This window comes from Aotus nancymaae, unplaced genomic scaffold (genome assembly GCF_030222135.1).
Source record: "Aotus nancymaae isolate 86718 unplaced genomic scaffold, 86718_ANA_hifiasm-v0.15.2.pri h1tg000108l, whole genome shotgun sequence".
Classification (NCBI taxonomy): domain Eukaryota; kingdom Metazoa; phylum Chordata; class Mammalia; order Primates; family Aotidae; genus Aotus; species Aotus nancymaae.
In genome coordinates, this window is record NW_026988523.1 from 12036475 (window position 1) to 12063059 (window position 26585).

The 26585-nt window shown below is 47.2% G+C and overlaps 1 protein-coding gene across 1 annotated transcript in view; it reads left to right on the forward strand.

Moving 5' to 3' along the window:
* LOC110567749 (protein FAM163A) overlaps nucleotides 1-26585 on the forward strand; it is a 73593-nt gene that overhangs the window by 37295 nt on the left and 9713 nt on the right. The gene's annotated exons all lie outside the window — the stretch shown is intronic.

Here is a 26585-nt window from a genome sequence, read left to right on the forward strand (position 1 = left end):
GGCTGCAGCTGTCAGGATCACACCTTCAGTGTGGGGTTAAAGCAGGCCTTGGAGAGCCTCCCTGACCCCTGATACCTTAATGAGAGGTGGTGGGATTTTGAGACCGTGGGTGACTCTTGGCTGGCACAGAGACCTGCACCCTCCTAAAGCCCTTAAAAGCCCCAATGGGACCTGGTTTATGGGTCTCAGAGAAAGAGCTCAGGCAGTGACATGATGATGTTTCCATCGAATGAATAGACTAAGTTGTTCCAGGAAGCATGGTCTTGGCTTTCTGCACATTTGAAACCAAAAACTGAATGGTAATATACATTCCTATTTCCTGCTTATTGGCTCACGTTGGGTTTTTACCATCTTATTGTAGATAAACAGATTTATATTGTTTTCAAGTGGCGGTCTCAGGGCAGGCATAATGACCACTGGAGTCTGAACTCTGGGAATCCACGTGAATGATAAATTGGAGGATATGCTGGTTAGAGGCCTGGCTTCACCACTAACTGGAACACCTTGGGCAAATCACCTCAGTAAACCAAGCCACAGTTTATGTGCTAAATAGATTCGAAATACTAGCCCAGTTTATGAGAGAAGGTTGTTTTGAGCTTAATACTATAAAACTATATATGGTTGTTTTCACAAAGATTTCATGCTCTGAAGAATGCCCTGGTCGTGACCCAAAGTCTGACTCTTGGCTCTGTCCCTGGAGTACAACATGTGGGCAGCTGGGGTCAGGCAGGTTCATGTGAATCTTATGACACATATTTAAAGGAGAGAACCCTCTAGATAATGGGCTAAAAGGCACAGTACTGTGCAAATGTATATTTATGTATGAGTAAAGATCTCAAAGGTTGACCATAACTGACAGGAAAAAATAATCCACAATCACACTTCTATCCAGAAAGAAAATTATGCATTATTTGATTACGCCCTGTTGCAAACACATTAAGGAATTGCTGATCTTGGCTCCCAAGTGTGAAATGAAACATTTTGAACATAAAATGTACTTGTAGAAATACAAGCGATGTTATTTTCCAGTGACCATCATCAAGACAAGACCTCAACGTTATTAGCCTAAAGAAGTGAAATCTAAACAAAGTCAAATGCATAAGCTGGGTGATCATTCTTCCTTGCTGTGACCATTAGTCAATATACGGGTGGTAACTATGCCAGTGGTTCTCGAAGTGTGACCCCCAGATGAGCAACATCAGCATCACCTGAGAACCTGTTACAAATGCACATTCTCAAGACTCACAAACCTGGGCTGGGGCCAGCAATGCACGTTTTAACAGGTCCTCCAGGTGATTTTGATACTTGCTAAAATTCCTACACAGGCACCTACCCCAAGACAGTTTGCATTAACTGTCTTTGTGCTTTCTTACGTTTGCCTAAAATGCCTCCTTCTTCGTGACAAAATAAGGTTCTTGGCATTGGCTAAACTTCGAATGCTACCTAGTTACATCAGCTAGACCAGAGCTGTATTACCAGACTTTCATCAAAGAACCAGCGTGTTCTCAGTAATTTGGTGTTGACAAGACAGAGGGCATTTGTTGATCATAATATGTAAGGAAACCGCGGTGTTGAAGCGTTTAGAGATCTCAGAAGTAAAAGCATCTGACGTGCTCCATTCAGAGGTCTGGTGGAACCTAGTTATGAAACCTGTGGAGACAAGGGGAGAGACGCAAGCATACACAATGGCTTTGAAACGAGTGGCTTCACAGAGAGAGAAAGTAGATTGGTGATCGCCAGGGCCTGGATGGGAGAGGAGGATGGGCAGTGACTGCCTGCTAGGAACAGAGTTTCTTTTTAGGGTGATGAAAATATTCTGGAATTTGATACTGGTGATGGTTGAACAATATGTGAGTATTCTAAAAACTACTGAATTGTACACTTTCAAATGGTGAAAATGTGAATCTTACATAAATTTTACCTCAAAAAATATTTGTAAATCCCACTGGTTGATGTGGAGGCTTGATTCCACTCCCCTGATGTCCCCTCCTCCCACGTCTACCTGTAGTATAGCATGGGGCACATATTAGATGCTCACAGAGTTATCGGTTGACTGCTCTGACCCCCGAGAAAGGGGTTCAAATGAGCAGGCACCTGGGAATTAGTACATGCTATCTTGGGATGGCTCTCTGCAGCAAGTGTACCTTTTCTCGGAGTAAATCTTTGTCTCCAGTGTGAGAGATTCCGCTGGGATTGCGGGGATGAGGGTGGTGAATGCAGGTTAGTTCAAAATCACATCTTGGCCAGGGGTGGTGGCTCACACCTGTAATCCCAGCACTTTGGGAGGCCGAGGTGAGAGGATCACAAGGTCAGGAGTTCAAGACCAGCCTGGCCAAGATGGTGAAACCCCACCTCTACTAAAAATACAAAAATTAGCGAGGCATGGTGGCACGCGCCTGTAATCACAGCTACTCAGGAGGCTGAGGCAGGAGAATCGCTTGAACCCAGAAGGCGGAGGTTGCAGTGAGCCGAGATTGCACCATTGCACTCCAGCCTGGGCAACAAAGCAAGACTCCATCTCAAAAAAAAGCAAAAAACTGACGTCTTGCTTCGAGCACAAGTTGTTTTTCGGTTCCCTGTGATGAGCACAAACTTGTTTATGCTATCAGAGCTGGCTTGAGAGGCCAGCTGCTGCTCCTTGACGTGGAGAAGGCGCCTCTACCAGGCTGACTCCTTTGCAGCTGGCAGACAGCCCCAGGGAACAGGCGAGATGATCTCACGGGCCGGGTGGAGTGCGCATCCCGGACAAGGACCAGGCCCCTGTGCGCACGGACATAATCAGCTTTGATAGGCAGAGGCTGAGACTGTTTTTTTCCAATTAGAGCTGTTAGAGGATTCTGGCAGGGGCAGCAGTGGGCTTAATTTAACAGACCTGGGACTCATTGAATTAGCCAATGTAGACGGGAGGAGAAGGACACTAACGTAGGGCTGTGGGGGCAGAGACGGGGAAGGGGTGAAGAAGCCAGAAGGGTGGGTGAGCAGGGACACAGTGAGGCCTGGTGATGTAGTCGGGGTTGCATAGGAGCATCTTCTCATTTGGCGGGAAAGCTTGTGCAAGTAGGATGGGGTGGAGACTCCTCTGGTACAGGTAAGGCTGGCCTGGGGTGCTTTGCTCGCAGGATCTGGATTCTCAGAGGCCGCTGGCTAGGGTTCTGGGCAGTTTCCTGTGCCCATCATCCTTCCCAGGGACCCTGAAGCTGCTGCCGTCTCCTCCCTTTCTAAAACCGAAAGTTCTAAGCCACCCTGCCAGGCACCTTCTTAGTCTGAGAATAAAGAACATTAGAGCCAGAGCAGTCATTAAATGTCCTGACTCCATGCCTTCATGTTACAGAGGAGGCAACTGTTTCCTAGAAAAGTTGAGGAAACTTGTCTGAGAATATCCAAACCTTAGAGGCAATGTCAGCATTGCAATTCAGACCTCCCACCCCTAGCTGGTGCTGTTTCATCAAACAGTGCTCACAGTTGACCCCTCTATCCTCAGCCTGTGTGCATTTCCAGCAACTTGTATCCGAAACCACCTGGATGGTTTGAAAGCCATTCATTCATTCATATACAAAATTAGCCAGGCGTGGTGGTGCATGCCTGTAATCCTAGCTACTTAGGAGGCTGAGACAGGAGAATTGCTTGAACCCAGAGGAGGAGGTTACAGTGAGCTGAGATCACACCATTGCACTCCAGCCTGGGCAACAAGAGTGAAACTCCATCCCAAAAATTAAAGAAAGAAAGAAAGAAAACCATTCATTCATTCATTCATTCATTCAAAAAGCAGGATGCCAAACTGTACAGACAACATAGTCTCAACTATATAAATATATGTGGAAAAGACTGAGTAGAAATATGGAGAAAGGCTTAACTGTTGCTGCTTCTGGAAAGTGGATTGATTACTGTCAATAACTAATGTTTATTGGGTTTTATGACCCATCCTAACAATGACCTTATGTTAGTAAGATTGTGGTACAACTCCTATGTTGCTAGGTGACAGTGAAATTTTGTAAAACCCTTTGGGAAAATAGTTTGACAATGTTTATTTTTTAGACATGCATTAAAAAGTATTCTGATTTAAAATAGCTGATCAATACCTTTTTTATTTTTCCTACCCCCTGACATCCTGTTGAAATAATAGAAAGAATAGGAAAAGATAATCTGACTTACTATATGAGAAAAGTGAGGTACAGAAAGGTTTAAAAGTTTACCCATGGCTACATAGGTGTTAAGTAGCAAATCCAGAATCTGATCCTGTCTGTATCAACCATCAGCCACTATGTGGGACTGCCACACACTTTGCACTTTTTTATACTTGCCAAATTTTCTACAATTGAGCATAGTAAAAAAAGAAACTAAAATAAATTGTGTTTCCTGACGGATATGCTAGTTGGCTGTAAGGAACATTTTCCCGATTAGACCTAGCTGGCTCAGTAATTTGCTCAAACACTGGCCAGGGGCACATTTGGAATAGAAGTCCCGAGGGAGAGAGTTACAGGTAAGATTCCTGCTGCCTCTGAGGCCATCAAGAATCTGATCCTTCTGCATAGGCTGGCTGTGGTCTGTTGTGACCAGACCAGCTGGAGGATTCCTGGAAGGCTAGGGTGCAATTCAGAGTTGGGCATAATTGGTAACAAGCCTGCCCTCCACCTACTATAATCTTGGGCCTTCCAGAACCTCCTGCCTTCACCAGGAATAACCTGGCCACAGCTCAACTTGCCCATACCCCGACCTTGAACCAAACCTGCCTCCTCTTTGAGAGCAGTGATAGAGGAGGTAAGAGTGTAAGACGCAAAGCCACCCTGCGTGAGCTCACATCCCAGCTCTGTCACTCACTGGATGTTGGAGACAAGTCACTTACTAGACAAGTTCATTTAATCTCTCTGAACCTGATGTATCCTCTGAACATAAAGACAATTATGCATTACAGAATCTGTTGTGAGGATGAACTAAATTCACATTTAACACAGTGCCTGGCACGTGGCAGGCATCTCTCCAGTAAAACCTTCAATAGTCTCTTCCTGCTTCGCCCAGCATTGCCCTATATACCTGCATAACAGACCCAGAGACACAGTATAGCATCTTCCCTTGAGGGGCTTATCATCTTGAGAAAGCACAAAACCTACCCACGTGAGACACAAAATTAGAAGGAAAAATAGACTAACATTTGCTGAATTCCTGTTATATGACCCGAAAAGAAAAACAATACTGCATCTCATTTCTTTCAGGTAGAAGATAGCCTAGAATTGTGACATGTTGCAGTGTATAAAATCTAGATGCTGGGGGTGTCGGGTATTCCTCCAGTTCCTGTCCTTGTGATTACTATATTTCACTGACTTAGCAATTGACTTTAATCCTCCTCATCTCTGCCTCTTCAATTCTCCCGGGTAAACGACTCTTCTGTTGCCTGGCTACCCAGCAGGTAGACCCAAATGTCAAAGAAAAGCTGCCCAACCTTAGAATTTGGCCATGAACGTCACTGTGGGAGGACAAATAAATATAGCACATCAAGAGATTGTTCATTTAGAGCCCAGCTTCTCCAACATCTCACTGTGACTCACCAGATCAATTAAAGGCGCAGTTATTCAGTGTGTCAGGAAGGCTGTTGTGAAGAGAACCCGTCCCGCTTCCCCTGGTCCACAACTCCCACCCCTCACACCATCCTCCACCCAACCCTCACCCTGGCAACTGATTAGATTTGCTCTCCCCTTGCCTGGTATATAAGTTACCACTGCTTGTTTCCAGAAAACCAATTAAGAAACCATAAATTCTGGTCAACTAGAAAGGTCACTGCACAGGCTATAAATACAGGCATTTCCAAACTGAGTGGAAGTCTCTGAAGCACATTCTCTCCTGTATACCCACGTCTTCCAGCTGAGGTTTTCTCTGATAAAATGAGAGAACGTGAAGACGGAGATCAAAAAGGCATTCCCTGGGTTTTTGTTCTGCAGCCTGCTCTCTCGGGTGTAGCTGGGAATTCTGAGCCTCCAGCAGCCCAACCCACACTTCAGGTTTGGTTTTGTTGTTTTCGTTTTGGGGGGAGTGGGGAGGGGGTCATAAAAATGATCTCTTCACAATGTATAGATAGTGTACGAGTTCAAGGCAAAACCTTGTAAAACATTGAAACACAATGGAGAAATAACCCATAATTTTACCTCTAAAAAAGTGGTTAGCACTTTAGGATATATTATTCCAGGCTTTTTAATAGGCTATATGTACACATATTTGTTTTGCTTTACAGAAACATGTTTAAAGAGTGTCATTTAGTAATACTGTTTTGTAGCCCGCTTGCTCAGCAATATTTGACATTATTTTTCCATAGTATTCTACACGTGCCATAGTGTATTTAACTTCCCCCCATTGCTAAGGATTTAGATTGCTTACAGATTTCCCTTCGTATATAATGCTGCAGTGAACATCAAGTTGACGCCTTCACGTAACCATAATTATTTCCTTCTGGGAAATGGTTGAAGTGGAATTGCTGAGCCCTTGATCTTTAAGATTGGTGTATGTTGCCAAATCGCCTTCTAGGGAGTTTCTACTGGTGTGTGCTGTGACCATTTCCCCACACTCTTCCCAAAAACTGGCTAGTAATTGATACTTTTTAATCTGGACCAAGTTGTTGGATTTAAAAAGATGTTATGTTGTTTTAATCCAAATAGTCACTTAGTACCTACTAACACATCACAAAAGCCTCCCAGAGCCACACAGGCCCCAACCTGGAGTGGATGCTCCTTCCCACCAGCCTTAGCAAGGCTCTTCTGAGCTCCCTCACCCTGGGGATGGCAGCAGTGACAGAACCAGGGTCTCAGGTCTCCCCAGGGTAGATTCAAAGCCAGGCATAGGTTGGCTGTCCTGTTCAACCTAAAAGAAAGGCTCTTAGGGCCAGCCACCAATCTGGGCTGCAGGCCTGAGTGCCATGCACAAACTGAAATGAACCCAGGTTATGGACCTAGGAGCAGAGCTGGGCTCTTCTTCCGCACCAAAGCCCTCCGCCCAGCAGAAAAGAGGGTTCCCCAGGACTCAGCCTCAAGGGATAATACCAGCCACGTGTGTGTAGCACTTAGCCACCTGCTAAGCCCTCTGACATAACTGTGATATTTAATCCTCAACCCAGTAAGGAAGACGCAGTATTATACCCATTAACAATGAAAGTATCAAGGTTCAGAGAAATTGAATAACTTTCTCAAAGTCTCAAGGAGAACCAGGATATAAATTCAGAACTCAGGCCTCAAATCCTGAGCATTTCCAATGTGACCTATAACCTGTCTAGCCCCTGGCATGTCTCAGCCCAAGGATTTTGTCCTCATCCTTAAGAATCTGTGTGAGTTTCAGGACCCAGGAACCAAGGCCCTTTCCCAAGGGTCTGGGAGTAGAATGAGCTGGCTGACAAAGCAGGTGCCAGAGTTCTCCACTGGCACCCTGCCACCAGCTCTGCCTGCACCCTGGCCGCATCAGGCCTGCTGCCAGGAAAAGGGAGTGAGACCTTCCTACCCATCAGGGATGTAGAGGATGAATTAGATAAAGTCCATTAGCAAACCGTGACATCCTTTAACATACAAAGCAGTATTATTAATAATGTTTGAAATGAGATTATTTCAAAAACATTAAGTGGTCATGGAACAAGTGGTATCAAACCCAAAGCAGAGCCTTCCAGTTCCTAAGCAATCTCTTTAGCCCAAGGCTCCTCTTAATTTGTAGTAAATAGAGTAAGCTATTTAGCTGGGCTATTAGGCCTCTGAGCAAGGAGAGCTCACCCTAAATACATGTATTCCTGAGACTTCCTTGATCTAAAATGTACATCAGTGACAGCTCAAGGTGCCAGCGTGCATGCATTCATTCAGTCAGTGTTTATAGAGCGCCTACCATGTGCTGCAGGGATACAGAAATGAACAAGGCACAGCCCCTGCCCCGAAGGTTCCCTCGCCGTAGTTTTGTGCAGATAAATGGTTCTGTAATCAAATAATGACATGACCCTGAGAGCATTGCTATAATTATAGAAGATATACAGCACCTGCTGCACAGGCAGGGGTGAGATCAGGAAACATGTCACAGAGGAGCCTTGCATGAGGAGTAGCCAGGGCCTGAGCATGAGGTCTAGACACACCACTCTACAGCTCCCTCAAAGTGCCAGGCGTTCTCCTGTTGGGGAGCAGAGGTGGGACCTGGCTGGATATGTTTTAGGGAACTTCGTCTGGTGGCAGAATGGAGAAGGGCCTAGGTATGAGAAGACTGGAGTTCAGTGAAGAGCCCACTGCAGGGCCCAGGTCGGAGGCGGTGGCAGTTGTCCTGATGGAGATTGGCAGTGCCCAAATCCAGATCACCATGGGAAGCCCCAGGGGCACATTTAACCCCCCAGCCTCTCATCCATAGAGAGTCTGATTCCCTGGGTCTGGGTGAAATCTGGGGATCGTTACAAAGCTCCCCAGATGACCCAGATGTCAACCAGGCTTGGAAACTGCTGGTCCAGGTGCCCTCCAGCTCAGAGATTCTAGGATACAACAAGTTATTATATGGGCTTTGTAAGCTGTGAAATGCTATGCAAATATGAGTGATGTGTTCTTCAGGATTTTCTCTATGAAAGTAATTTTGTCACCTACCACCTAATCACTTCTCACAATGTGTGAATCGGTGGCAGGTTTGACTTCAGTTTCCTTCTGCATCTATTTCCCTGGTCCTCTAGTCTCCAACCAGTCAAGCCAAGAGAACTCTTCTCCAGCCAAGGAAATCATTTTGAAACTGAACAATCCTCTCTCTTTCCCACCACCCACTCACCTGTTCATAGCTTTGGTAAATCCACACGTTATTCCTCTGGTTTGAAATAAAACTGTTACTCCCAGACTGCATCTGTTAACCATCTGGAGCCCATTTACTTCCTCCCAGGGAAGATTCCTTGCCCTGAAGCTCATGGGGAAAGCCCGCTCTGAACAAGACCTGCTCTTCCATTGGCTCTGCTGCTTTCTTTTACATGCCAAAGCCTGTAAGAACCGGTGTAGATCACTAACGGGCTGAGTCCAGATAAATTTCATGTGGTGTGGGGCTTTGGGGCTTGTGGATCCTAGCCCTGCCTCTTACCAGTGGCATGGGTTCAGACAAGTAATTTAAATTTCTGAGCCTCAGTTTTACTGTCTCCAAAAGAGGGAAAAATATCTATATCCCAGGGATCTCGCAAGATTGAAAGGATGTGATGGATGTCATGTATCTGGGATGGCATCATGCAGGAATATAGAAAGACAGGGTTGCAGCTTTGTGGAGGGGAGATGTCACAGAAAGGGGGCTCAAGAAGTCTGCAAACAAGGCGCCCTGACTGTGACTGCCTTCCAGGACAAGGCCCAACCCTCCAGCCTGCCTTACTCACCAGGTGGTGTGTTTCCCTGGCACAGAGAGTTGCCGCTGTCTGTGTCCACTGTGGTGCTGCGCCCAGGGCGGAGCCTTGCTGCCCTCCACTGTTCCCTTAAACAGCCTCTTCCGTTAGTGCATGTCAGACATGGAGCAGGCCTCCTCGTGGGCATGTCTGCTGTCAGACTCTTCTGTGAGCCCAAAGACTACTCCGGTCAGCCATTAAAAACACAACTTGTGGTTACTTAATCTCAAAATCATCAACGTATTCCCAGGAGAGCAGAGAGGAGATTAGATTCTTCTTCTTTTTTTTCTTTTTGAGATGGAGTCTCGCTCCATCACCCAGGCTGGAATGCATCAGTTCTGTCTCGGCTCACTGCAACCTCCACCTCCCAGGCTCAAGTGATTCTTCTGCCTCAGCCTCCCAAATAGCTGAGATTACAGGCATGTGCCACCACACCCAACTAATTTTTGTATTTTCAGTACAGATAGGGTTTCACTATGTTGGCCAGGCTGGTTTTGAACTCCTGACCTCAGGTGCTCTGCCCACCTTGGCCTCCCAAAGTGCTGAGATTACAGGTGTGAGCCATCGTGCCAGGCCGGGATCAGATTCTCATTCTCATTTCTCCTCCTCTTCTACCATTCTTCCTTCCCTTTCTTTTCCTCATTTCAAAACATCACTGAATGTTGGATCCTATCATCCAACCAGGAGGATATAGACCCTGAGGCATCCCTTAAAAGAGAAGGATGAAGAATGTCCTGGGCATGAGCTGCAATGGTGGAAGACTTAACATTGGTAGGGTGCTATCACGTGGAAACTGGTCTGGGAGGAAGGCAAAGTCATTAATCAAGTAATATTACTACCCCCAGGATGAGAACACAGGGACTCGAAGGCAATTAAAGCCCTGTCCAGGGTTACAAAACTAAAACATGGCACAAAATGAATTTAGAACCCAAGATACCTGCCAGAATCCACAAATAAAGCAACCATATTTCGGGTCATGGGAAATCATGGCAGAAGAGTAAGACTAGGGCTACATTTTGGAGGGCGGAACAGGTGAGGCTGTGTTTTATGTCGTGGGCAATAGCAACCCCCAGAATGTTTTAGAAGAGAGAAAGGACATGATCAAAGAATGATTTAGGAAAGTGAATATAGCAACATACAGAAAAGATAAAGAGATTGGTAGGAAAGGAACTATTTGAAATATGACCCTCCACCCAGATGGCAGCAGTAGGCAGAGAAAGCAGCGTCAAAGATAATCACGGCTCCAAGCCTGGAGACTAGGGGGATGCTATCAACTGGAGTAGGAAGTGTTAATAACAGCTGACCTTTTTTTTTTTTTTGAGCGGCTGTTATGTGCTTGCCAATGCAAAGCTAAGGTTTTTTGCCAACTTTCTCATTAAGTCTCCTAATGGCCCTAGGATATATTTACTAGTATCCCCATATTACAGATTTTGGAGATGGGAAACTGAGGCCCAAAGTGACGACGTGATGTGCCCAGTTTACTCCGCTCATAGGGAGGGGAGCCGGTATTTCAACCCAGGTCTGGCTGGCAGTCTCTAGAATTCACACTTTTAACCCAGCATTGAGCAGCCCCTCCAACCCACCTGCAGATACAAGCTGGATAAAGGGCAAGTTGGTTTGGCAGCGAGGCGGATGGAGCCTCTGTAGCGTCTGTCTCCCCTAAGAGACCAAACTCACCCTTCCACTGATCTGGATGGATGGCGTCAGCACTCACTGAGATTAGGATTTTTCTGTTGAAGATACTCGCTCCACAAAAGGTGCACTGTCAGGGTGAGAGAAGGCAACTCCAGCTCAGACTCTGGGCAGACCTGGGAATATAGTGGCCTTCAGAACATCAGAGAATGAGGACACAGAAGAGACTAAGCAGATGGAAGCTGTGGGATAAAGGAGGGAGATTCCTCCAAAACCCAGAATATTCTTATGTAAGGGATGATGGATAGGCAGCCAACCAGGGAGGAAAGAATAAGACACGAAATGAACTAGAGGACCCAGCAGTTGTTTTGCCTGCATTTCTCCAGTGGTATTCCCTGTTAGAGCCATGTACCCAAAGTCTAACAGCCCAGCAAAGCTCCCCTAAAGCCCAGCTTGGAATCATGCTGCCTGGATGTCTTTGTCCCAGACAGAGGATGTTGGTCTTAATCTCAGATAATATATTATCTCGAGGTAATATAAACATCCAAGAGAAGAAAGACAAGGAACCTAACGTTATGAGACTTCCATGTCGGCAGTAGCACCGCCCTCAGATCCAGGCATGAGAAGTCCCTGTGGGGCCCTCCTCAGGCCACACCCAGGCACGAGAGGTCCCTGTACTGGCCCTCCTCTCCATGGAGCACAAGCCTGTGCCCTCCATTCTAGACCCATGCGCTGTCCAAACAACCATAAGCTGCTTCCCGGGCCCATGCAGGTCTCTTCCCCTGTTCTCTGCTTTCAAGGGTATGCATACCCCTGTGCCTGCACGGCTAGGAGGCAGTTCTTTGGGTACAGTGGATGGAACCTGGACATTAGGGCTGGGGTGTCCACACTCCATGTACATGGGGCTTCTAAGGGATAAAGAACCAAGTCTAGAGTGGAAAGAGAAGGGGAACAGGCTGCAGGCTGGCAGCCAGGCCAGCTCTTCCATGCTGCTGCATTTCAGCGTGGAGCTGAACTTCCAGGTGTTTTTAAAGTGTATTTGTCAAGGTAGGAGGATGGAACATTTTTTCATTTAACAGTTGCTAGCTGGATTTTTAACTTTTAAATATTTAGACATATCATCTATGGCCTTCATTTATTCTTTTGCCCTCACCCCTACAAATGTTACGATAGCGAAATCTTGAGTTGAAGGAACTGTAAAAGTCATTCATTCCAACCACCCAGCCAAGCTTTCAGTCCCTCCAAATGCTTAATCACCTCCAATTATGATTGGATGCTGGTCTGACTGCCTCCTGAATTACTAGCGCATTCTGTCTCTGCAGTTTTCTCCCTGCTAGCAGTGCTCCTTTATTCCCATGTCTTCCTGTTCCAGAAACAGCTTTTAGTAGTAATAGCTTGAAGGCTCACTCTGCCAGGCAATAGAGTACAGAGATTAATGAACTTTGACTCATGGAGACCAGGGTCCAAATCCTGACTCTGCCACTTACTAGATGTGTGACCTTAAGCAAGTTTCTTAATCTCTCTGATCTTCAGTTTCTTCATCTGTAAAATGGAAATAATAGTTCCCCACCTCTGTTGCCTCAGCTAGAATGCAATGGCGAAATCATGGATCGCTGCAGCCTCAGACTTCTGGACTCAAGCAGTCCTCCTGCATCAGCCTCCTGAGTAGCTGGAACTACAGACACATGCCACCATAGCTGAGTTTTTGGTTTTTGGTTTTTGGTTTTTTTTGGAGATTGGGTCTCGTTATGTTGACCAGGCTGATCTCAAACTCCTGTGCTCAAGAAATCCACCCCCCTCAGCCTCCCAAACTGGTGGGGTTATAGGCATGAACCACTGCCCCTGGACTTTGGTCTCAATATCTTAAACAGAAGGCCCAGTCTCAGTGACGAGGGATGTAAGCAGTGCCGATAAGTAGTGACTTGATTATTAATGTTACCTAGTTACTTTCACACTTGTTCTCATGGCAGAAAGAGGTTGGAGTTTTACATAGGAAGACCTGAGAACTAGTCTGCACCTCCACTTACTAGTTGTGTTACCTTAGACAAGTCTGTGTGCCTCAGTTAGTTACCTATCAATAAAATGGAGCTGATGATCTCCATCACCTCACAGAGTTCCTTCTAAAACACCGCTGCCAAAAAGTCATTCATTCATTCATTCATTCTGTAAACATCCACAAATGGGCTACTTTGTATTTGGTCCTGAGATGTAAAACTGTGCCCAGCTCCTGCCCTCGAGGAACCCATACTCTAGTAGATGAGACAGAGAGATAATTAAATATTTATATAATATATATATAATATAAATATTTATATAAATATATATAATATATATATTTATACATATTTATACATAAATCTATATAATTTATAATTATTTATATAAAATATATAATATATTTAATAATATAATTTATATATATAAATAATATAAATAAATAATGTCTATATATAAAGTACAGTGTGACAGGTGCTGGCATCCTGAAGGAGGGGACAACTGGCTCTGCCCCAGAAAGGGTAAAGAAAGTAGCATCTGAGAGGGATTAAGGCAGAGAATATCATAAAAAAAAAAGCATGGAATCATGTAGTTTTATGGAACAAAGATACAAAATAAAAAGAATCTTTCCTTCAAGTGACAGGTCTTTAGATATCTGACAAAGATATCATAGCCTACTCCCCATCCTTTCTCTGACAACTTCTTTTAGTCAGGCTCAGCATCCCTAGTTTCTTCAACCATTGTTCAGCTGTGTCCCTGTGAGTGTCCCCAAGTCCTCTCTGGACAAGGTCCCTTCTCTGTGTGTCCCAGTGGCAGGGGGTACTCGTATGTCTACATATGTCACACATGTCACCACAACCAGTTCTTTAGCCAGAGCATAATTAAAACCTTATTTGAAAGCAGGTTATACTTTCCAAAATTCCAAGAGTCTGGAGTTTTGCTGCAAATCAGAAGCTCATCATCTGTCTACCTAGTGATGTATGGGCTTGTCTCATGGGGAAAGTGTGTGTGTGGTGAAAGTGTGAAGCATGGAAGTGAGAAAGGCATACAAGCTCATGCAGGGATTCCATGGACTGCTGGCTTAATGCTATTAGGGGACAATGAAACTCCAGCCCTAGAGGGTGTCTTATTAAAGCTCAGGGGATCCTAGTGAGATAGATCTGGAACTCGTATTTCAGGTGCAATGTCATAGCTCGCTTTGGTTCAAAAGCCTTAGAATTGGCTTTGATAGAACCGCGTGCTTTTCCATGATTGTGAATTATAAGGAAAAGCAACATGAGCAGAAGGAAAGTTCTCTTGGAAGGAAACAGCAGCCCTGCCACTGCATCTGGAGGCCCTATTGCTGTCTTGACTAATGTAGTGGGCGTTTGGCCAGGTTGCAGAGTGCCACCACATGCTGGGTGGGTATTGCTGACCCGGGGCTCTCTGACTTATGGGTATTCTCCCTCACTGTTGAGTATGGAGCGTTATTTCCATTATTTCTGTCCCCTTAAAGTTTCATCTGTGAATGAAAAGAGCCTAGTTCTCGAACGACAGCTGGAGAAGACATCAGCACCAGTCCCTTACGGCTTCATTCACAGTGGCCACAGCCAGCATCTTCCAAGGTAGCAGGAGGATACTGTAGGCCAGGACTGTCCCAGGGCACCGGCTGCCCTTGCTCTCACACTCTTGGCCACGCTCTGCTCCTGCTCAGCCTAATGGCAGCACCGTAGCTGCCTGCTCAGCTCATCAATTCAGGGCCCTGTCTTTGCTGCAAAGTTTAAGGAGCTAAAGGGGAGAAGACAACTGGTTTTTACCAGCAAAAAATTAGAGCATTGGGCAGCAGTTCTCACACTTGAGTGTCCAAATAAATACTTGAAATGAGTGTGACTGTCCTGGTTTATGCCAGTTGTCCCAGCATAACTATTAATAGTACCCCCGTCCAATCAAGTGTCCCCATTAGGCAATAAATTGAATAATCACCCTACTTAAAATGCACATTACCAAGATGCACCCACAGGTGTCTCAGGGCTTCCTGGAATCTGGATTTAAAACTAGCATACAGGCCATTTCTGTGGCCTGCGGTGTGTAGACACACTTTGAGAAATTCTGACGATAACATGAAACTAGGCAAACCAAAAATCATTATAATAACACTAATTTTTAAAAGACAGTAGTCTTTTGCTTTTGTGAGGGCTTATGTGGTACTTTTTAACGTCTGGATTTGATTTAACAAATGTGAGTACCCACTCTGTTTGGAGCACTTTGCTGGATGCTCTGGGAGATACAGAGATAAAGAAGCTGCGTCGTCCCTGCATCAGAGTTTCCATCTGGAAAGGCACTCAGACAGAGATTGCATGGGAGTGAACCGTGGGTCATGAGGAAATGCTTAAGGGGAGGCATTTATGCAATAGTATAACAGTGCAGGGGAGGAAGGGCATGAAGATAAGGAAATGGGAATTCAGGCCGGGTGCGGTGGCTCACGCCTATAATCCCAGCATTTTGGGAGGCTGAGGCGGGTGGATCACGAGGTCAAGAGATCGAGACCATCCTGGTCAACATGGTGAAACCCCGTCTCTACTAAAAATACAAAAAATTTAGCTGGGCATGGTGGCGCGTGCCTGTAATCCCAGCTACTCAGGAGGCTGAGGCAGGAGAATTGCCTGAACCCAGGAGGCGGAGGTTGCGGTGAGCCGAGATCGCGCCATTGCAGTCCAGCCTGGGTAACAAGAGCGAAACTCTGTCTCAAAAAAAAAAAAAAAAAAGGAAATGGGAATTCAAAGAGGCTGAGTGACTTAGCCATGGATGTAACCTGGGCCTCCCAACTCCAAGGCCTGGGCTCCTTTCCACATACTCACCACTGAACTCTAACCACCAACACCTGCCAGCAGCAACCCCAGAGAGAAATGTGCACAGGACAAATCCTTGGCAAGGAGGTAAGAAGGGGGTGGGAGAGGGCTATCAGAGTGACTAGAATTACTGAAAAGCAAGGGTTAATCTAAAGAGGATTCCTAAAGAAAACAAAAAGGAATTTATGAAACATCGTTATAAAACAGCCGGGCATGGCGGCTCACGCCTATAATCTGGCTACTCAGGAGGCTGAGGCAAAGTGGAGGTATCTCGCTGATTCTGATACATACTATCAAATCACCCTCAAATCACCTCGCCAGTTTACACTCTGCTGTGGCTTGAATGTGTCCCCCCAAAGTTCATGTGTTGGAAATTTAATTGCCGTTATAATAGGGTCTTTAAGAGGTGATTAGCCTATGAGGGTTCTGCCTTTGTAAAGGGATTATATTGTTATTGTGGGCATAGGCTCCTGATAAAAGGATAAATTGGCCTGCATCCTCACCTGCTCTCCCACACTCCCTTGCTCACTCCCCTTCTGCCATTGGATGACCCCACCAGATGCTGGTGCCACGCTCTTGGACTTCCCAATCTCCAGAACCATGAGCCAAATAAGCTTCTGTTCTACATAAATGACGTAGTCTGTTATATGCTGTTACAGCAGCAGAAAATAGGCTAAGACACAGTCCCAGCAACAGTGCTAGTGCATGGCCTTGACCACAGGCTGAATCAGGCTCAGTAGCAGCTGGTTCCAGAGAGGCTACCAAACAGGAACATTTTGGAGAATGTTTATCATTCATGTTTCCCAGCAAATTGCCATCTCCTTTTGTGCTTTTCTAAGGTTTGGCTTGGTTTTATGGAAGTTTTATGCCTTGGCCATTCATAACTGATTTAATAATTTTTCCTTTCTCTGCCTATAGATCCTATGACAGGAGTCTTTATTATTATTATTATTATTATTATTATTACTATTTTACAGCTGTTGTCTTCTTAGCCATTCCCTTCCTCTGTTACTTCCTTTCTATTCATCATCTAATTCGGTGGCCCTTGACTTTTCTGCAGTCACAGAACTCTCTGTATCTGATGAAAGCTATGTACACTTTCTCCAGAGAAATGTTCAATAGTACACACACACACACATAAACACACACACACACTCATATATACAAACTTAAGATCTGGGATGTACATCAATGCTAATCTATCTATTTCTCAACTTTACCTAAATTGGCATCTTTCTGTCTCTGAGAGTTACTGATAATTCCAACCAAATTCCTACTTTCTTTGGGCAAGTCATTCTCATTTATAATCACAACTCACCAAAAGAAAAACAAAGTTGCCCTATGGGCTCCACCTCTTCAAGGTGTCACATTCAAAGAAACTCAAATCTGATGTGCAAAACCTATTTTGAAAGCGATTAAAATGTTTATTAAAGATCTTGAGAAAATTAAGATACAGTGTCTACTGCCTTTCCCCCTTCTGCTTCCTGCTAAACGGTGTCCGCCAGCTCATCTTGCGGGCTGCGCAGACTTGGGGTAAAAGGTAAGTTGGGAGGCGCCATGCTGTTTGGGTTTATATAAGTTAGAAAGGTCAGAGTCACCAACCTGAATGTGCTTAGGCAAGGAGAGGAGAGGAGAGGTCAAAGAGCCAGCATGAGAGGTGTGTGAGAAACATCCTGAGGACACCGCGGGGAGGAGGGGACTTCGGGGGCAGCTGCCATCTGTGCAAGATACAGGGAGAGATGGAGACGGGGAAAGAGATTTTTTAAAGTTTTAAAAATATGAATGAAATTCCTCCCTTTGGAATTTTAATGGCCGGGCACGGGGGCTCACGCCTGTAATCTCAGCACTTTGGGAGGTTGAGGCAGGCAGATTATCTGAGCTCAGGAGTTTGAGACCAGCCTGGCCAATGTGGTGAAACCCTGTCTCTACTAAAAATACAAAAATTAGGCGTGGTGGCGGGACCCTGTAATCCCAGCTACTAGGGAGGCTGACACATGAGAATCCCTTAAGCCCGGGAGGCAGAGGTTGCAGTGAGCCGAGATCATGCCACTGCACTCCAGCCTGGGCCAGACTCCATCTCAAAAGAATATAAGGCATGTGTTTGGATGTGAATGTCCTATTCCAGCTCTCTGAGGGTGGAAGGTCCCGTCCGTGTGGCTGAGGGCATCGTTTTGTTCTGATCTGGTGGGACCCTTCCTTTGCAGGCTCCGCTGTGCCTCACGCTGGGCTCGCCCCGTGCGGTTTGCCTGGTGTCTTGCTCTGGTTTCGGGAGCCGCCTCTGGACCGGCCCCCTGTGGCTTCTGTGCGGCCCCGCCTCCACCGCACCCTCAGCAGGCCTGCTGCCATGTTTACTCATCACTGCCCCGGGCTCTTCACAGTCCTTTTGCCCATCTGAGAATATTTTCTCTGATGGATTAACCCTGGCGTGCTTTTAAGGCCTCCTAACCCACAGGCTGCCTTGTCCCACTCTGAACAAGCGTTAACCTGGCCCAGTCAGATGCGACCGGTGGGATAAACAGGCCAGGCCCTCTGGGATGGAGGGAAACAGAGGAGAGTGCTTCGGAAATGTTCCCCAAGCTTCCCTTCATGACGTGGGTGGACAGTTTCCAAACCTTCCTGTTGCACTCGTGTATATGCTTCTGTGAAATTCATCTTGGACTTGGTCTAAAGTTTCTTTGGTATAATTTAATCAACCTACTTCAATCCTGTACCTCTTGGAAACCCCTTTGCAAGCCTCCCGCGTCCTGCCGCTCTGAGTGTGAGGACTCTGGGCTCTGTGGCCAGTCTTTACAGCCGACTCCCTCTGGCCCTCTTGTCAGCTTAATGCAGTGCCCCTCCTTGTCTCCATCTGCCTCAGAAACCGAGCTCTGTCCCTTCAGTGGCCTGTGTTCTTATTGGATTTCTTCCAGTCTGCTGACATCTCGCTAAAGAAGTGAAACAAGCCCTATAGACGCTTCTGCGTTTCCTAACCAGTCTGTTTAGCAGTCACTGAGCTGCAGGCCTGCTGCGCGGGGACTCTCAGAACACCCTCCGAACAATCAAGGACAGATGGGGAGAAATCCAAGTCATAAAATGCAACACAACAGACTTGTCACATGTGAAGCCCTATCCCACAACACTAGGCTAGGCGTGGTGTCCCCATGCCTCCTGCGAACGGCCAGCAGTTGAGGCCGCTTTGTTAGGCCGAGACAGACCACTGCATCTGGGGTTAGAAGAGCCAGGGTGGCATGGAGATGGGCCACTTGGCACGTGCCGTGCATAGCAAGAACTACTCTGGTCATGGGAGAAGAGTGGCAGCAGGGTGTCCCGGAAAGTCATGTGACCTTGTCCAAATCACACGGCCTTCTTACACTTAATATTTTATGTGAAGTAAGAGGAATCAAAACCTGCCATGCCGAGGAGACGAACAAGATAAAGCCTAGGAAAACTCTGCGAGCTGTTAATGAACGCTGTTATGAAAGGCAGAAATTGGAAAAAAACAAGTCCAAGTCCAGGGTGAACCAAACCCTTAACAGGTTTACTGACCTCAGCACCAGCCTCTCCAAAGCAGAGGACAGACCTGTGATCAGAACCTCAAGAGCTCCAGAGACTAGTGTTACCTGCATAAAATTGTCCACTCGTCTAGAATAACATGTAACTAAGTGCCAACTGTGTCATAGGCAAAACTGAGGTTCTCAGGGAGAGCGGTCTGGAAGGATCGGAAAAGTCTGGGAACTGGAGCAGGTGGAGCTTGAGGTGCCGTGTGACACTGCAGCAGAGACAGGTGGGCGGTGTGGGGAACGGTGGCGAGGAAGACTTCCCATAAATGGGGCATGCCCTATATACTAGTTTCTGCATTTGACAGCTATGTATTGAGCATCTGCTGTGTTCTAGGGCTAAAGATTCACTGGTGAATAAGGCAGACATGAAACAGTGTGCTGCGGGGCTTTAGACCACAGTCACAGCCCCTCCCCAGCGCGAGGGGCCCACAGCCAGGTTCTCGGGCTCCTCCAGGGCAGGCTTCCCACAGACCTGTGCCCACTCTTCTTCCATGATCGGCACAGTTTTTGCTGAAGGAACGTGCAGAGCAGCCTGTTTCTGTGTCACCCCAATCAGGGAAGGGGTACGCTCAGCCTTGCCCTTGACAGGCATCCAGGATTCAGGCAGCATCTCTGAGACAGCCCTCGGCTGGGAGGAGCAAGGTGCCTCTGTTTATCTGCCCCAAATATTTATTTGTAATCCCAAGCACTGAACAAGCCTGATGGGGATGCCTATTCCAGGGCGTCTGTGCACTCCACGCACCACGGTGGTCTGACAGAGAGTACAGAGTCACCCCCAGGCCTTCCACAGGTGGCCTGGACACTGGGGGTCCTGAAACCAGAGGACAGGCCATGTTTTCTCTCCCTGTTCCCTCCTGTGAGCTCCACTCTGCCTCTCATCTTGTGTCCCTGGGGCTGGGCTCCATGCCAGGCACTTTCCTTAGCGCTCAGTAAGTAGTAGATGAAGGTTAAATGAGGAGAATAACAGAGTTTCCATAAGGATGCTGAGACACAAAGGCCCAGCCAGACCAGGTCCAGTCAAGGTCCTGATCAGGAGCCTGAGGGTTCTGTTCTGTTCTGAGCAGCCCATTAAGGATGGAATGAAAGACAGGAGGAACAGCAAACCCATTTTCACACACATTACCTCAGGCATAACTCAGATATGAGCTGGGGTCACACGTTCTGCAGGATCTGGATAGGACTTGCTCAGACCCCCATTATAGGGCTCACAGCTGCTGTTATGTCACCTCTGGCTCTAAACGTCTGCCTCCACTGAATTTTTCTTGATGTGAGTGTTTTCTGTGTACCGTGGCTATGCACCCAGATGGGCACTCAGCCCCTTCATCTGATTGCCACAGAGAAGAAAAATATCACTCACATTGAGGAGACACCACCACAAAAACTTGGAATTAAATAAGACAGCTCCCAATTCCTGGAAGGCTTTTGCAGTAACTGCTGGAATTTTCAACTGGCCAGGAGACCCAGCCAAACCCCCCAGCCTCAGCTGTTTTTTAGGGCTCATCTCTCTTCCTCACCCCACCCTCCCTGATCTGCCTGCCACCCCACATCCACACAGCTCCCCTCGGGCCCACTCCCAAACCCCAGCACAGCCAGACTCACCTAGGGGTGAGTGAGCATGGAGACCATCTCTCCTGGGAGCAGCCCAGAGGGCTAACTGCAGGGGCCCTGAGGCTCTTGAGACATCATCAACCCTCCTTAGAAGGCAGTGTGATTTTCCCAGGCAATCCTACCCCCATTTTCCCAGGTAATCCTCACCCTGTAGAGACAGGAGTGTTATTTATCTCCGTTTTGCAGATGAGCCTCAAGGAGGTCATTAATTATCCAAATTCACCCAGGTAATTAGTACGGAAAATGGGATTTCAACCCAAATCTTGGAACTCCTGGCCTAGTGCTCTTTCCACTGTACACAGCAGGGCACAGTAGGATGGAAGGCTCTGTGTGGGGACAGCACTCTGTGCAAAGCAACTTCCGCCTTAAAACTGGTCATTCCAGCATCCAGAATGTGCAGATACCAGGCAGGCAGCTGGAGTGGAGCTTAACAGAGACTTGTGATTCCAAGTCTGTGCCCTCAAATGGTCTATACTGTAAAGAAGAAAGCAAAATATACCCACAGGGCACCCATGTATCAATACCAGAGGACACATAGGCCTAAGGAAGACCAAGCAAAAATGTGCAGCATTAAGTCAATCCTGGAAGGCTCCCTGGGGGAGGTGAAAGCGTCCTTTCTTTTCTCTTTTTGTTTGAGTTGGACTTCAGATGCAGAAGACTAGGTTAACCGTATTCTTCAGATCATAGCACAGCATCATGCATGATTGGTCTGTGCAAGGTCTGTCACATATTATTTATTTTTATTCTCGCTCCCACTTTCATTTGCCTTCTTCCATAGGCAGCCATAACGTGTATTCATTTTTTGGTATGTATTCTTGAAAATGTGAATCATTGATCTGTATGCTTGTCATTTACATCCACGTCAGCAGAATCGTCACGCCTCTCGTGCTTGTTGTTTCGTTTTGCTATTTCACTTGGCGCTGTGCTAAGCTTTCTCCTCGTCGCTGTGTGCTGGGGTGCCACACCTGGTCCTCTGCTTCCAGCAGGTGCACCATCCTGCATGGCAGCCTCTACCTGAGCTTACGGGTCCATGCCCCAGTGGTGATCACCGAGGTTGCCTCCAATTCCCTGCCATCATAAAACCCCCCCGGTAACAAACATCTTCACATATGACCTCTTATGGCTGTGTTCAGAAATTTTGGGGACATCGAACCAGAAGCAGAATTGCTGTTTCCTGGGCCATGTGTGTAGTCGCTGTGACTAAGTGGTGCCAGGTCACTCCCTCAGTGGCTGCCCCAGCTGTGCCCACACCAGTGCTCCTGTATCCCCACATCTGCACCAATGCTTGGCATCATCCTGCTCCTGACTTTTGCCGACCCTAAGGTAACAAGTGATAGTTCATTGTGGCTTCTGCTTGCATTTCTTGAATTCCTGATGAGTTTGTGCATCTCTTCATTTTCTGCTGAGCCTTTAGGGTTGCCCCTTTCATAAACCACCTGTCCATTGCCTACTGTTACGCTGGGATTCTTGAAGGTCTTTTCTTGAAGATTTGCAGGAGTCTTATATCTCCTAGAGAAGCCTCTTCACAAACAGTGCACTCTCTGCTACTGTAGTTACCTGTCTCGGGTAAGGGGACCCATGCGGTCACCAGTTCTTCAAACCCTCATCCTGGGGGTCAGGACTTTGTCATGGGCATATGTACAATCAAGGTAAAGGGAACCCCTTCCCCATTTCCTTCTATCAGCCTTGCCTAAGGATTGCAATCCAGGAAGACAGGTACACAAGGAAAAAAACTACCTCTTCTCTGGGGCTGCTAACCTGCTGTGTCAATTTCATGAGCTAATAAATGATTGGAGAAGGTTTAATTGCATCAGAGAAATTGAGATCAGTCGATGCTTAGGCCCCACTCAATTAACTTGTGCTCCTAAGGGGGCCGAGCAAGGAGCAGGGGGCAGTCGATGGTTAATTACATGTGCCAGTGCCAGCCGCAGCTGGCGTTTCCTGCCAGCATTCATCCAGGCAGTGAGGTGAGGTGACCCTGCTTCAGTGAGGCTGAAGTCACTGAGAACAGGGGGCCTTTCAGATAGAGCAGAGACACCTGGCCTCGTGGGGAAGTGAGAGATCCATTTCCCGGCACGTTCTATCCAGGTGGCTTTTAGTGTCCAGCTCCAGCCTCTACTAGACAAATGGCCTTTAAGGCCCCTCATTCTGACAGCTTTACTGGCTCCATCCCACCCAGGCTCACACCACATGCCTTTGGTTCTTCTTAGACTTCCCCCTCCTCCTGCCCCCTGGCCTTCTTGCCTCCAGGCACAGAACCCAGAGCCACTCTTGTCATGGGCACCAGGTGAAGCCACAGACTCTGCAAGATCACTCCCCTCCCCTGCTGCCTCCAGACTGAAATCCTCCCGAAGAAGTTTCTTCTTGCATCATTTTCCAGAAAGCCAGATGGTAAGACTCAAACCTGCTAAGAGTACAGATTCCTGGGCCCCACCCTGTAGACGCTGCTTTAGTAACTCTGGAAGTCTCCATTTTTTTAATACGTGGCTTAGGGAATTGTTACCTTCAAGCCAGTTTGAGAAACCCTACTTCAGCGGACATCCCACTCCTGATGAAGTAAGTACAGATCTTCTGGAAGGAGAGACAGCATCAAATGGAAGGCCCTGGCCTGGGACCTCTACAGTGCCACCTCCACATTGCTGTGCGTGTTCTACAAGTCACTTGTCTTATCTGAACTTGGTTTCATCATCTAGAAAATAAAAATACTGTAAATCATTCTATCATAAAGACACATGCACAAATGTTCACTGCAGCACTATTCACCTTAGCAAAGACATGGAATCAACCTACATACCCATCAGTGACAGGCTGGATAAAGAAAATGTGATACATAGACACCATGGAATACTATGCAGCCATAAACAAGAACAAGATCATGTCTTTTGCGGGAACATGGATGGAACTGGAGGCCATTATTCTTAGCAAACTAACACAGGAACAGAACGCCAAAGACCACATGTTCTCACTTATAAGTGGGAGCTAAATGATGAGAACTCAGAAACACAAAGAGGGAACAGTACATACTGGGGCCTACTTGAGGGTGGAGGGTGAGAGGAGGAAGGGGCAGAAAAAAAGCGATTGGATACTAGGCTTAATACCTGCGTGATGAATAATCTGTCCAACAAACCCCCGTGACCCGAGTTTACCTATGTGACAAACCTGTACTTTTACCCCCAAACCTAAAAGTTTTTTAAAAAGATACTGGAGGCGTCGCACTTCCCTGGATCGTTTTTTCTATAAGTAACTGATACGTTAAACAAGCACGTCGCATGATTTATGCTCACAAAGCAACTTTAATTTTTTTTCTTCAAATGTCCCATTACTTTAAATGTGTTCAGTGGGAGAAATCTTCTCCTGCCCCTAGAAAAAAACTTAGGCCAATCCTATTGCTTTGTCGTCCAGTCTTCGGTGATAGCCTTATAGTTACTGTAAGTTTCAGATACGGTCCACTCAGATATTAGAATGCATAACAGGCTGGCCGAGGTGGGCGGATCACCTGAGGTCAGGAGTTCAAGACCAGCCTGGCCAACATGGCGAAACCCTGTTTCTACTAAAATACAAAAATTAGCTGGGGGTGATGGCAGGTGCCTATACTCCCCGCAACTTGGAAGGCTGAGGCAGAAGAGTCGCTTGAACCCCGTGGGCTGAGGTTGCAGTGAGCCGAGATCGTGCCACTTTACTCCAGCCTGGGCAACAAAGCAAAACCCCGTCTCAAAAATAGATATATATATATGTATATGATAATCGTAATAATCATGAGTAGTGAAACATTCTGGCCTCCATTCTGACCGCATTATTTTTCTCCTTTCTCCCAGTTTCTTTCCGCTCAAGCTGGAAGCAGCTGAGGTGGGCCCCACACGTCCCTCTGCTTTCTACACCACCCTGTTCTCTCTTCACCCCACACCCAGGAGCTGCTGTTTTACCACTTGCCAGGATTGAAATTAGGGGTTCTTACTGGTTAGACAGCTTGGAGAAACTGAAAACTGGCTCTAGCTTTTGGGACTGTCGTTGTGGGCTCTCCTGGGTTCCCTGCTGGGCTGGGCCCCTCTCTCCTGAAGTTCCCCTCACCCACACGAGCACTGCAGCTCTGATCCAGGAGTCTCCTGCAACCCCTTGCCCGGCCTCTGGGCCTGTGGAGGCCACCTGCAGCCTCCTCAGTTGAGGTCTTCTCACTGTTGACACTTAGACAATATTGACTCAAGACAGGCAGCCCCAGAGCCCTCCTCCCCTGGGATACATAGCTCAGCAACACCTCTCACCATGGAAATCTCACCACACCTTCACCAAGTTATCGTCCTATCCGTGTTTTACAGTGGGTGAAAGCACCCACGGACCCCGAGACCGATGTTCTTGCATTCCCATTGTACAGTCTGTACAGCCGGGGAACGAGGGCCCTGTCCCAGACTCACTTCCGCCTTCTGATTTCTATCCTTTGCCACGTCAGAACGCGTGCAGGAAGCACCCCGCTGGAATACCCAGTCACATGAAACTCGATGTCATGGTTTGATGTAAGTGAGAACATCTTGGAGAAAAGAAAGCCTCAAGTGCCCAGAATGTCCAAGCAGGAGCTGGGAGAGCGTAGTAAGGCCCAGATCTAGGAGGGAGGTGATGCGGGGACAGGGCTGCTCCTTCACGCAGTCACTGTGCCTCCTTCTCAGCTTCCCCAGGGCTCTGCCCCTGAGAGCTGCTGGACTCAGACAGCACCAGTCCCTGAGGCATCGTGCTAATGTCCGTCCTTTGACCTCCAGCTTCTGGCCGAGGGTGAGAACCTGGAGGCGGTTAGCCCTGTCCTCTTGGAAGGTGGCTCTGTGGCTGGGGTTAATGGCTGGATTTCCTCCCTGATGAAAACATCCGCCACCCAGGGAGGCCTCTCCTCCTCAGGACCACTGAGCAGGGCTGAGAATCACCCCCACAGGGCATTCCTCTCCCCGCTTTTCTCAGTGTAGGGTCCAAACTCTTCCAAAGAATGTTGAGTGGTTATTTAAAGATCAGCACTGTCCTGGCCAGGTGCAGTGACTCGTGTCTGTAATCCCAGCACTTTGGGAGGCCAAGGCAGGTGGATCACCTGAGGTCAAGAGTTTGAGACCAGCCTGGCCAACATGGCAAAACTCCATCTCTAGTAAAAACACAAAATAGCCAGGCGCGGTAGCAGGCACCTGTAATCCCAGCTACCTGAGAGCCTGAGGCAGGAGAATTGCTTGAACCCAGGAGGCCGAGGTTGCAGTGAGCTGAGATCGGCCTGGGCAACAGAGCAAGACTCTGTCTCAAAAAAAAAAAAAAAAAAAAAAGATCAGCACTGTCCTGGGTTAGATTGATTGGTTAAATGAATAAATAAAAGAACGTAAAGAGACCTCCAAATGTTAGCCTACCCTGGATCCTGGATGTCTTGGGAGGACCCTGCCGCCCCCTCCTCCATCAGTACTGCAGCCTGAACTTGCTCATCTGGCTGTCCAGCCGCCATCTTTGGCCTGACAGAAGTCATTAGAAGTCAGGATATTGGAGTAGGGGAAGGGAGCGTGTGGCACAGGCACTGGGGAAGACCGGCCCAGGAAACGGTGGGGAAGGGGCTGGGAAGGAGGTAGGCTGAGAGCAGGGTCAGTCATCCGGCAACAAGGATGCATCCACTCGGGCATAGAT